General features: G+C 45.6%; 1 long non-coding RNA gene across 1 annotated transcript; it reads right to left on the minus strand.

The window, feature by feature from the left end:
* Positions 1 to 1888: 1888 nt before the first annotated feature.
* Positions 1889 to 2897, minus strand: LOC141621178 (uncharacterized). The gene is made up of 3 exons (XR_012532132.1): positions 2726 to 2897; positions 2427 to 2528; positions 1889 to 2265 (listed from the first exon to the last, which is right to left on the minus strand). It is a non-coding gene; the product is annotated as an uncharacterized LOC141621178 (long non-coding RNA).
* Positions 2898 to 13083: the final 10186 nt, after the last annotated feature.

Below are 13083 nucleotides of genomic sequence, written 5' to 3' on the forward strand. Positions count from 1 at the left end.
AATCTCGACGATATTTACAGGCCTTAAATTATGGCGCTGTTTGGTAATCAGCAGATTGATATTAGCAGAAGCAGATTGATCAAGCAGATTATAAATAACAGATTGGAATAACAGGTTTGACTAGTATATTTCAATTAGCAGATTTAGTAGAAGTGTTTGGTAATTAGCAGATTTTGGTTAATAGATTGTTGTATCTATGTGTAGATTGTTAACGGATTCATATTTCACAATCTACTAATGTGAATATGCAGGGTATAGCAGCATGTTAGAAAACAGTAGATTGAGCTCCAATCTACTTTTTCAATATGCCATTTACCAAACACTCAATATTAGGATATTAGGCCCATTAGGGTTTGCCAAACTAGGATTAGGGTTTAATAAAATGTGAGCTATTATAAATAGCCCACCATATATTATTTAAGACAACATTATTATCAATACAATTACCTTATGCAATTCTATTCCCTCTATAAACTTATCATGGTATAAGAGCTCATGGTCGAAAAAATTAAAACAAAGGCATGGGTATGAAAAATAGAAAAAAAAGAAAAATTGGGCCAGAAAAATTGCAGTTGGACAAAAGACTTAAAAAAATCCAATCTGCCTGAACAGGGACCTCACATGTGAGGGGGAGTGTCAATATACAGCTCACCCATGATAAAGGCACATGTGAGTATCCCACATTGAAAAAAGAGGAGAGAGTTGTTTATCATATAAACCAAAGAGTTACTCCACCAATTGCCAATTGGTTTTGGGATGGAACGTCCTTGGGCTTATTAGTCGGACTCTCTCTCCTCCATGCGGGTGCGGCCCAGGCCCGATAACAGAACTTATCATGGTATCAGATTCCGCCCTTGCCGGTGGGTGTTTAACTTAGCTATCATGCCCACCGGCGGGATCTTAACAAACAAATCAAATTTTCCGTTTTTCCCTTTTAATATACTAGATTTTGTGCCCGTACGTTGTACGGGTTATAATATTGATTCGTCTCTAATTGTATTTTCGCAATTGAGAAATTATGTTTACTTTCTTAACATTAGTTTTCTCGTGAGAATGTGAGTATTTACGGAGTATGTTAAATCTTATATTTGTAGAATAATTAGAAATTATTATTATTTTAAATATTTTAAATTACAAAAATAATTGAAAAATCAAGTTTATATATTTTATTAAATTAATATAATTTTTATAATTCTTCACTATAAGTATGGTGAGTAATATTAATTATAATATTATTATTGAATATGATTGCTTTTGACAAATAAAATATACCATACCAATCTATATTTTGAAATGTATTCTGATTCTACCTTGACCCGTGACCCGTATAAGCCCACCCATATTTAATCTGACCCGTATTCGAGTTTAACATGTATGAACCGCCTCATCAGCCGACCCATCAACCCGTTTGAGTGGTCTATCAAACCTTGCATCAAAGTCTTGTGCTAATTATCTAAATTTTGTAGTCTCACCCGTATTCGAGTTTAACATGTATGAATCGCCTCAGCAGCCGACCCATCCAACTCGTTTGAGTGGTCTACAATTGTTTTAAAATCCTTATCATATAGTTTTTATATATATATATATATATATATATATATATATATATATATATATTAATATAATTCTATCATCATTAGGTAGTTAAAAAAGTAAAGTAAGACAATTTATATTAATTTCTGATACTCTGTTAGAGTCTTTGAGGTGTATAATGTGGTCTCATAATAAATATTTAGCTAAAAAATAATCGTAAGAAGTAAGCGACCCATGTATCTTTACTCAAATTTTGCTCTTACCATTGGTTCTAACAAATTGCTAGGAAAAAAACAAATACTACTCCGTATAATGCTATTAGGAACTAATCAAGAAGTACCCCATAGAAAGAAGCTATTGTAAGACTAATGTTGGTATATGTGCTAAAATGCTAAACACAAATTTTCTTAGAAGATGGGATATATGTCTTAAGTTTAAGACGGGATAAAAGTATAAAAACCAAAAAACAAAATGCATAGGTAAAACAATAAATATGTCGTATATGCCCAAGTGTGCTACTAATTGCCCCGTTTTAGTGTTAACACAGATAACGGAGACTTAATGAAATGATCTCAAACTTTTGTAATCGCTTATTTTGGCGATGAAGATTATTCCTGATTCCTTATCCCCATTGTTCGCCATCATGACCTTCATTGTTGGTCGAAATTTTATGTCCATAATCGTAAATCCAATCCTGGTTGATAAATCATGTCTTAGATGATGATCATCCAACTGAAAAAATAAAACAAAAGGTTAATAATTTAATTTGAAAGTATTTTCTTTTTAACTTTAATTTAACTTATACGACCTCTATAATTTTGGAAATTGTTTTGCTTTAACTAATTCGGACGATATTTTAAATTCATCACGTAAATAAAAAAACAATTACTTACATAGTATCGAAGGCATATGGCAAACTTTGTTTTTAGGCTCGAAATCACTTACGTTTCGACGTTTCGTCAAAGGCTAATCCTTCACAATATTGCGCGTTGTGTCTAGTAAAATTATATGATAAAATCATCAATTGACCGTAAATATCCTCAAAAAATTAGGTTAGAAAATATATAACTAATATAACTACAAACAAAAAAACTTATAAGCATACATCTTTGTAGTTATATCACAAAAAATATCACTTATAATCATAAAATAAATTGATGAAAATTTTGATGTTTAAGTCATAGGAACTCACCCGAAAGTACAAAATGGTAGCATGTTGATCCATTCCCACGCTTAATCCCTCCAAAATACCCTACAAAATAAAGGAATGATGACTACTACGTACTAAGCACATAATTAGTATTTAAAAAAACAAAGCTAAAAGGTGTTGTAACATGAAACTAAAAATACCAAACTCCAATTATGGGAGAATTGAAGAAGCGTGAAAGATAGTGTTTATTTATACACTAAGGTTGTGTTTTGATTTATCACACTTCTAATTCTAATGAAATTGGGAAGTTACAGCTAAGGGTTAATCAAATTGCTTTCAAAGTCTATCATATGCATAATAGATTAATTAGTAGTTGTACGGTATTAATCAATCTGTCATATTTTATAATTTATCTTAAAGCATTTTAGATAATTTGTAGAAGTCATATTAATATTTAAAGTATATAGGTGTTTTATAAAAGTTTGAGACTCTAGAATTGTCTGAAAAAAGTCTCTTTTATATATATATATTGATTGATTAGGTTCAAGAATGAATAAATTCAAATCAATTCATATTGATATGATCAATTTTTTGGTTATTGGACCAGTACGGCCAGTAGTCATGAGCATAGGCAATATTTTTTTGATGATTAGTGCTTTATTCGACAAATCCTTAGAAAAACTCCAACCCAAATCATTTTCTTCCCTTTTTTCGGCAAATCTAAAAAAATAAAAAATAAAAAATGCAATTTCCTCTGTCGTTCTTCCATTCAATATGGCAAATCTAAGAAATCTTATTTCTTTAATCAAGGTGGTATTAAATTTACTGGCGAGTTACGCATGAAAAATTTACTGGCGAGTTAAGCATTGAAAAAAAACTGGCGAGTTACGCAATAAATTTGTCTGGCGAGTCTCATACGCACCAAAATTTGTCTGGCGAGTCCAATACGCACCCTTACCAACCAACTTGTGAAGAAGAAGAAGATTGCTGAGAATTTTTTTTTTTGAAAGAAGATCAAGATGAGGAGAAGAAGACGTGTTTTTTTTATATCGATTATGATTTTCTTGTATTTCTCCAATCGTAAAGTTCGTACTATGTACTGCCTTTACGATTGCGTGAGGGTATTGGGATATTAGGCCCATTAGAGTTTGCCAAACTAGGATTAGGGTTTAATAAAATGTGAGCTATTATAAATAGCCCACCATATATTATGTAAGACAACATTATTATCAATACAATTACCTTATGCAATTCTATTCCCTCTATAAACTTATCACTCAAAATAGTAGATTGGTGAGTCAAACATGCTAAAAGCCTTGAATATGCTGAAAATTTCTCAATCCGCTGTTTACCAAACACCCCCTATACCGTATTTAGATTTTAGATAGATTTAGAAATTAGAATCCTACTCGTATTGGACTCACTTTCGATCAACATAACTTTTACATAAACTAGTTGATGGGGCATATTCTGCACCCGCTGACCGAGTCAACATATTGAGCAAGGTCAAAGATATCCACAGCAAGTCAACGTCTTAGACAGCCTAACCGACGTAGCCAGTCGGCCTGTCACTTGGGTCTCGGCTAGGCAACTAGCCAGCCGGGAGGCTTATCCGCGTACTCACATCCAAGACCCCTCGACATGGAGTCAACAGGGCCCGCCGGCCTGCCATGGGTCCCTCGGCCGAGGGTAGAACAATCTTTCCACCTGCTCTGCCACTTGGCCACTACGTGACAAAAGGTGAAAGTCTATAAATACTCCACCTCTCTCATTGAGAAGAGGATCCCGAAAGTAATCAATTAAACACACTAATCTGGTATAAACTCCCTTATCTCTCTACAATATACTTTGTGCCAAGTAACACACAACTTAATCCCTTTTAAGTTTACTGACTTGAGCGTCGGAGTGAGTTCGCTCGGTACCAAGCCGAGCCCTCAGTTTGTTCATTGTTTCAGGAGAGGCCGAAAGGAAGAGTAGTCAAGCAAAGTCATCATTCTTCAAGCTTACGTGGTAACAAATCTTGCTCCGGAATTACACCCGGAACAATTGGCGCCGTCTGTGGGGATAAGATACTAGAAGCTAGCCAAATCCCTTACAAAAAAAAAAAAACAAAACAAAACCCACCCAGCAAGCTAAGAAGATGTCAAAGCAACAAGAAGTAATTGTGAGCGACGAAACTGCATTCTATCGGGATGATACAGTCCATAATTCTGAGATTGGGCAGTCCCCCACCGGCCGAGTAATTCAACCGGCGTACGGGATGCCAATACTACCGGAAACACCGCTGCCTGCCGGCCAAGTCACCGTCATGGGACATGTGGTCGATGCAGCCAAATTGAAGCTATTCCCGACCTCGATGGGTAATACGCCGATCACCCCCGCCGCAACGACGGTGACGGCAGCACACCCGCAGGTGACCAAGGCCCATAAAGTGACCCCGAACAACTTGTCCGGGGCAATACAAGGAGCCATGCATACTAGGACGCCGGCGGGGCCCGTGCTTCCAGTGGCAGACCAAAGTCCTTCCCCCACTCGTGGGAGGACAGCATCGCCGCGGCAACAACGAGGCCCGCCCCGAAGAAATGAAGAAAGAAGTCCGACTACCCAAAGTCAGACAACGAGAAGCCCTTCCCGCCACGGAGAGAGAAGCCGGACAAGGATTGCGAGGAGCTGATCGCCGCGTGTCATTCGACACATGGTCAAACAGCCCCTCAGTGCATATGTCCTCAGAGTCTCTGTGCCGACCAAACTGAAGCTGCCGTCCCTATCATACAAAGGGGAAAGTGACCCAACCGACCACGCCGAGGCTTTCGAGTCTTACATGTCGGTATGGGAGCAGCCTGATGAGGTATGGTGCCGAGTCTTCCCAACAACCCTGCATGGGATGGCCCAGAGTTGGTACAAGGGGCTGCCTAATGGTTCGGATATCTTCGCTACGCCGACCTAAGGGATAACTTCATAGCCCGAAGACGCTGCGCAACAGAGAAGGGCCGTGGAGACATCGGATCTCCTCACTATCCGAGCGGGGAGGACGAGTCTCTACGGCTATGTGAAGAGGTTCGACGCAAAAGCTCAGCAGATCCGTGAGTGAACACCGAACCGGCGGCCTTCGCAGTGATGAAAGGCCTCCCGAAAGGCGAGCTCAAAAATGAGCTGATCAAGTGCGAGGTCCTCAACCTGGACTCCGCCAGAAAGATGGCGGACCAAGCCGTAAAGGTGGAGGATTACCACAAGACCTGGGTAGGCCACAGTGAAGCTGGGCACCAAGAAAGGAGGAGCCGCCGGGAGAATACTGATGAAGGTCGCCGTGACATGAATAGGTCACTACTGAAAGATCTAACAGAAATGAGCTCGGCGGGCGCGGGGAGTTCGGGACCATACACCCGAAGCGGTACCACGGTCTCACCCCCCTGGTCAAATCACCGGCCGAGGTCTTTGCCCTGAGCAAGAATGAAGGGCAGAAGTGGGCAAGACCCCCCAAGACGAGGGTGGAGGGCGACGCAAGCAAATTTTGCGATTACCACGGCCAGCCCGGCCATAAGACCGACGATCGTCGGCTAAGATCAAGAACGCCATCGAGGAGCTAATCCGAAAGGGGCCCTCGGCAAGTACGTAGCTGGGCCCCGGAAACGAGCTCCGGCGGGGGCGAACAGAAATCGTATTCCGCAGGAGGATGGGAGTGATCCAGGTGGTTATCGGAGGAAACGAGAATGGAGGGTCGGCTAATGGGCACAAACGGCACCTGAATGAGCTTTACCAAGCCATCAACTTTGTGCCCACCACAGCGATCCCCGCTTCCACCGTCCCCGATATTACCATCGGAAAGAAAGACTACGAAGGAGTCGTAGCCCGCACAAATGACCCGACCGGTGGTCCACCTGGACATATCCAACCACTTGGTTAAGAGGTGCCTAATTGATACAGGCGCCTACACGAACATCATGTTCAGGGAATGCTTCCTCAACCTCGGCCTGAAGATTGAGGACCTGAGCCCCTGCACCAACCCACTATACAGCTTCTCTGGGGCCGGCCTGGTGCCCCTGGGGTCAATCAGGTTGCCGGTGATGTTCGGCGAGGCGGATGCGGCCAAGAACGTTTTATCTGAGTTCGTGGTCATTGATGGTTCGTCCGCCTACAATGTTCTGATAGGCCGGGTTACTCTGAGTGAGGCCAATGCTGTAATGTCCATCCGGGCCCTGACATTGATGTATGTCTCGGACCGTGGGGAGGCACAAAAGCTCGTCTCAAAAGACGAGAGGGACGAAATTGTCAATGTCCAAATATCTGCCAGAGGGTGCAACATGCAATCCCTCAAAGTGGCGAAGAAATCAAAGAAGGGGGAGAGCCCATCCTTACAACATGAGGGTGATCCGATGAACACCAACAACGTCAGCATGGTCGAGGGAGCCGAGACCGAGCAAGTGGAAATTGACCCAGGACGCACCGTAACTGTCGGTGTCGGCCTGGAGTCAAAATTCAGAGCCGATATCCTAGACCTGCTAAGGATGAACAAAGACGTCTTCGCGTACTCAGCCGCCGAGATGCCAGGCGTGAGCCGAGAGGTGATCGTTCACAAGCTGAACGTGCTCTCCAACGCTCGCCCTGTCAAGCAGAAGATGAGGAACTCCTCGGCCGAGAAAGATGAGGCCATCAAGGCCGAGGTAGACAAACTATTAGAGGCGGGCTTTATCATGCCTTGTACTTACCCTGAGTGGCTAGCAAATGTTGTAATGGTGAAAAAGTCATCAGGGGGGTGGAGGATGTGTGTTGATTTTACAAATCTTAATAAAGCATGCCCTAAAGATTGCTATCCCTTGCCTCGAATAGATAGCTTAATTGACGCAACGGCAGGCTACACTATGCTGAGCCTGCTAGACGCCTTCTCAGGATACCATCAGGTATTCATGGCCGAAGAAGACATGCCTAAGTGCGCATTCATCACCATACACGGCACATACATGTATAAAATGATTCCATTCGGTTTGAAAAACGCTGGCGCAACTTACACTAGGCTGGTGGACAAAGTGTTTCAAGATCAAAAAGGGCGAAACATCGAGGCTTACGTCGACGATGCTATTGTAAAAAACAAGTCTGACAGCGAGCACTTGGCCGACTTGAGCGAAACATTTTGTTCACTAAGAAAATACAAGATGAAACTTAACCCAATGAAATGCAACTTCGGTGTCCGGGCGGGTAAGTTCCTCGGCGTGCTTGTCGGTGCGGGGGAATTGATGCCAATCCGAGAGAAAGTCCAGCAATCTGGACCTACCGGAGCCGAGAAATCAAAAAGAGGTTATGATGTTGACCGGGAGGATGGCGGCTCTCGCCGTTTCATTTCGGTCACCGACAAGAGCACCCCATTCTTCAAAGTGTTGAAGGGGAATAAAGACTTCAGCTGGGGGAGGAACAAAGCACACGACTTTCAGGCAATCGAAAGCTCATCTTCAAACTCTCCCAACCCTGTCAGGCCGATCTTTCGGGGAGACGCTATATCTATACATAGCGATTACTTGCCCCACAGTCGGTCCGTAATCGTCGAGAGAAGAAGACAAGCAAAGAACACCCAATCTAATTTGTCACCATACACTCGCTACCCGCCGAGAGAAATTACCCACTGATTGAAAAAGCAACCTTTCTTTGTCGTCGTTGCCGCAAGGAAGCTGAAACCTTACTTCGACGCGCATCCTGTGACGGTCTTAACCGACCAACCATTGGAGAAAACATTGGAAAGATTTGAACAATCCGGCAGGCTCATCAAATGGGCAAGAGAGCTATCCGCGGCATTCAATACAGCCGAGGCCCTCGATAAAGGGGCAGCACTTGCGAGACTTCTGGCCGAGTTCACATACCAAGAAGAATCCCGGCCGGCGTATGGGATGTATATACCGACGGGTCCTCTACGAACAAACGGCTCAGAGCCGACATCCTTATCATCGGCCCAAACGGGGACGAGTTTGAGTATGCCTTGAAATTTACCTTCTCGGCCTCAAACAACGAATCCGAATACGAGGCGGTGATAACTGGAGTCGAGCTAGCTAGAGCTGCCGGGGCGGAACACATTGTGTTGAAGACGGACTCACTATTGGTGACTAACCAAATCAGAGGAGAGTATGAGGCTCGAGACGATGGGATGGTAAGATACCTGGAAAGGGTAAAAGCTGACACCGCTAAATTGAAATCTTTCCAAATCCAATGCATCCCCAGGTCTGAGAACAACCGAGCCGACGCTCTCTCAAAATCGCCGATTCAAGCATCAAGAATGTCACTAGGACCGTCTTTGGTGGATATCGTGAATGCTAAAAGCATCACCGAGACCGTCGGCATGGTGGGCGACATCGAAGCCGAGACGACGTGGATGACTCCGATAATGAAATACAAACTAACAAAAGAGTTATCGGAGGACCGCAGTCTCTCCCAGAAGATAAGAAGGATCGCCGCAAGGTACTTGGTGTTCGAAGGAGAACTATACAGAAGGTCCGTAATAAGATCACATTTGAAATGTGTCGGCCCAGCCGACGCGGAGTTCATCTTGACAGAGATTCACGAAGGCATCTCGTGGACATCACATGGGGCAAGAACGCTAGCCCACAAAGCTCTCCGAGCCGGCTACTTCGGGCCCACCATGCTTGAGGATTCCAGAGCTAAGACCAAGAAGTGCAAGAATTGTCAGATGCATGCTCCGGTGATACACGCACCTTCCCGAGACCCGCAACTGAAGACTTAGCCCCCTACCATTTGCACAAGTGGGGGATGGATTTATTAGGGCCATTTCCGACGGCCTCCGGAGGAAGGAAGTACCTGATCGTCGTCGTTGACTACTTCACCAAATGGGTCGAAGCTGTCGCGGTACCTACCAAGACCACGGCGGCCGTGAGAAAGGTAATCTGGGAAAACATCATAACTCGTTTTGGGTTACCCCAAGTCATGGTATTTGACCACGGCCGAGAGTTTTTGAGTGACATGGTGATGAACTGGCTAGAAGAGCTCGGTATCAAGTTCGCATACTCCTCCGTCTGCCACCCTCAGAGCAACGGGCAGGCGGAGGCAGCTAATAAAACAATCCTGAACGGGCTAAAAAAGAAGGTTGAATATCTAAAGGGAAGGTGGGCTGATGAACTACCCGGCGTCCTGTGGTCCCTTAGAACCACGGAGAAAGAAGCAACGGGGTACAGTCCATTCCACCTAGTCTATGGGTCTGAAGCCGTCCTGCCAATTGAAGCATCGGTGCCGACATTCAGAACGCAAACCTTTAACTGGGGATCGAAAATGAGGAAGGCCCGACACCTCCCTAGACTGGTCGAAGAAAGCCGAGACACGGCACGGCTTAACTTGGCAGTGTATCAAAACCGAATGAGAAGAGCATACAACCGTAGGGTCCACAAAAGAGACTTAAAAGTGGGAGATCTAGTCCTAAGAAAGTCAGCCGCGACCAACAAAGGAAACATCCATGGTAAAATGACGGCCAACTGGGAAGGACCCTACAAAGTGGTTGAAGAAATGAGGCCGGGGACATACCGGCTGACAGACATGGAGGGAGTGCCTCTAATGAGCCATTGGAACACAGACAACCTAAGGAAATATTTCATATAGCGGCGGAGGTGTCCGGGACCGTTGTGGACACCCCAACGTGTGATTATACCTTATAAAAGTGATCCAAGTTTTCAAAATACTTGTCCCCTCCATAGTTATGCCAGAGTAGACACCGCGGCCAAAGCCGGGCAGTCACTACCGAAGTATAACAGCGTATAAGCACTATTGAGACGCAAATCTGACTGCCCCGGCCAATCCGGGAGTGGCAGAGGAAGCGATCAATATGTCTATAGATACGGAAAGCAGTCAAAACGTAAACTCGGTTGCCTCGGCCAAAGCCGGAAGTGACGAGGGAAACGCGACTTGCCAACAGCAGTTGATACTCGCCACAACGACCAACATGCTTAGGAACGTATAAGTACGGTTGAGAAACGCAAATCGGACGCCTCGGCCAGGCCGAGAGTGAAAAAGGAAGCGATCAACACGTCTACAGATACGAACGCTGTCGCGCCGTAACCCCGATTGCCTTGGCCAGACGAGAGTGACGGGGACACAACGACCGATACGCTAACATGTTCACAACGGCGGTTGGGAAGCGCAAATCTGACGCCTCGGCTAAGGTCGAGAGAGAAGGAGGAAGCGACTGACACGCCAACATGTTTAAAGACGTTTAAGTACAATTGAGATGTGCATCCTAACTGCCTCGGCCAGGCCGAAGGTAAAAACAAAAAGCACTCAATATGTTAAAAACGCAGGGAGACAACTCAGGCGAAAATGAGATAAAGACCTCGGCCAAGCCAGAGGCAAAATAAACGAACTCTTATTAAAAATGTTCACAGATAAATACAAGAAAGAAGTCGACGGCCGTCCCCATAAGGATAGCCTAAAAACTACCTAGCAAAGTTCAACAAAAAAAGGAAAGGTACAACAAAAGGTTACAGACATAAGAATTGAAAGCGCCAAAAAAGATGGCAGGGAGGAAAGGCTCAATAGTTGGCCCCCGAACAGCTGAAACTGTCTGAAGGGCCGGGTGAATCCGGTGACGACCGCCCGTCTCCCTATGCCTGTTTCTGCTCACCATCAGCAGCAGTAACAACATCACCATCAGTGGGCGACCCAGAAGCCGACTTGGCAGCTTCGGCTGCCTTTGCCCTCTCAGCTTCCTCCCTGACCGCCTTCACCTTTTCAGCATGGGCCGCCTTCTCCGCAGCCTCCTCAGCGGCCTTCTTCGTCTCTGCCTCCTCCGCAGCTGCCTTATCATCAAGCAGCTGGTCAAATTTTTGCCACGGGAAGGAGCCTTCAGGAAAGAGCTCCCTGATTACTTCCCTGGTAGCTTCTTCGGCCTGGTCCCGGTATTGGGCGCACATGTTAGGGATGACGTCAGTTTGGAGCGTCTCAATGTCCTTCTCCCTCTGGGCGAGGATAGCCCTTGTATTCCTGTGCGCCTTCGACTGAGCCATATACAGAGACTTCCATTCTTCCCTCTTCTCAACAGCAAAGTCGAAAGCAGCCTGAAGCTTGTCCCGCTCCTCCCGCAGCTTAGCGGCGTCAGCCTCCGCAGCCTCAACCTTGGCCCTCTCGGCTAGGACCGCCTTGTCAGCTTCCTCCCTAAGCTTTCGCTCAGCAAGGACCGCCTTGTCGGCCTCAACCTTGGCCCTCTCGGCCTCCTTCTTAGAGGCAGCAAGCTCGAGCCTAAGCCGTTCAAGCACAGGGGCAGGTTCAGCCATGACCTTTTCTTGCTCCATAATATGAGCACCGGCCATGTCAGCCCACTTCGCCAGCACCTTGATCAACCTTATGCCTTCCGCCCTAATCTGAGCGGGGGAAGGCTTCACGGCTGAGGATTCGACGGTGACATTTTGATTGCCCGTCTGCATAGGCCGCTTCCCCATTTGCCGTTCAAAGTGAGAGGGGCGGTGGTCGTGTTGATCTACAAAAATTCGGACAAAGCATCCATGTCAACATTCATTGACATGTCGGAAAGCCTGTCATCAGGAACGCCTAATGAACCAGCCAAATCTGAGCCATAAGTTAGATCCGTACCAGCCTTGGCCTTCTTGGTTGGAGGTCCCTTTTCTTTGCCAGCCTCGGTAGCAGCGGCAGCAGCAGACTCGGTCTCTTTTCTCTTATTTAAAGAAGGAGGAGGCTCCGCAACAGTGACCTCCTCCTCAACATCGATGACCACCTGCTGCTTTTGGACCACAGGGATTGAAGGCTGAGCCGGAGTTGACGTCGTCGCCGCCATAGACGTTGCCTTTGGTTTGCGGCGCGGCACGTTCATCGCAACCTTCGCCGAGCCGTCACATCCAAAGTGCCTTCAATGCTGGTCCATGAGTTCGTTAGGGAGCGGTCTGCGATCACGCGGCAAGGCCTTAGGATGCAAATCAACAATTTTTCCGTCCTCGCCAAGTCCCAACCTCTTGAGGATATCCGCAGACAGATCCGGGCCAAAACGGTCTATAAAAGAAACAAAGCAAGAGTTAAACGAAAGAAGATAAACCAAGGCCAAGATACAGAAACATAAAAAGCAAAGATGGGCCTCACACCGACCCCACTCACTCGCCCGAGGGCGGATGAGGTCGACGTGGCAGAGCACTCATCCCGAAGAATGATCGCGTCGGGGGCATCCATCCCTTCGGCGTGCCATCCTTCTCACCTCAAACAAATTGCATTGCCCGCTTCTCATCCTCATTAAGATAGACCTGTGGCGTCCATCTTGAGCTTATTCGGGAGACATATTTCTCATGCTCCCCGACTCTCACACCGCAAATTGACGCGGTCTTTGGAAGGACCGGCAAGTGGATAATCCTCCGGAACCTCAACGTATACCCCGCCCCTTCCAGTCCTTACAAGATGTAATTTTGGACACG

This window comes from Silene latifolia, chromosome X (assembly GCF_048544455.1).
Source record: "Silene latifolia isolate original U9 population chromosome X, ASM4854445v1, whole genome shotgun sequence".
NCBI lineage: Eukaryota > Viridiplantae > Streptophyta > Magnoliopsida > Caryophyllales > Caryophyllaceae > Silene > Silene latifolia.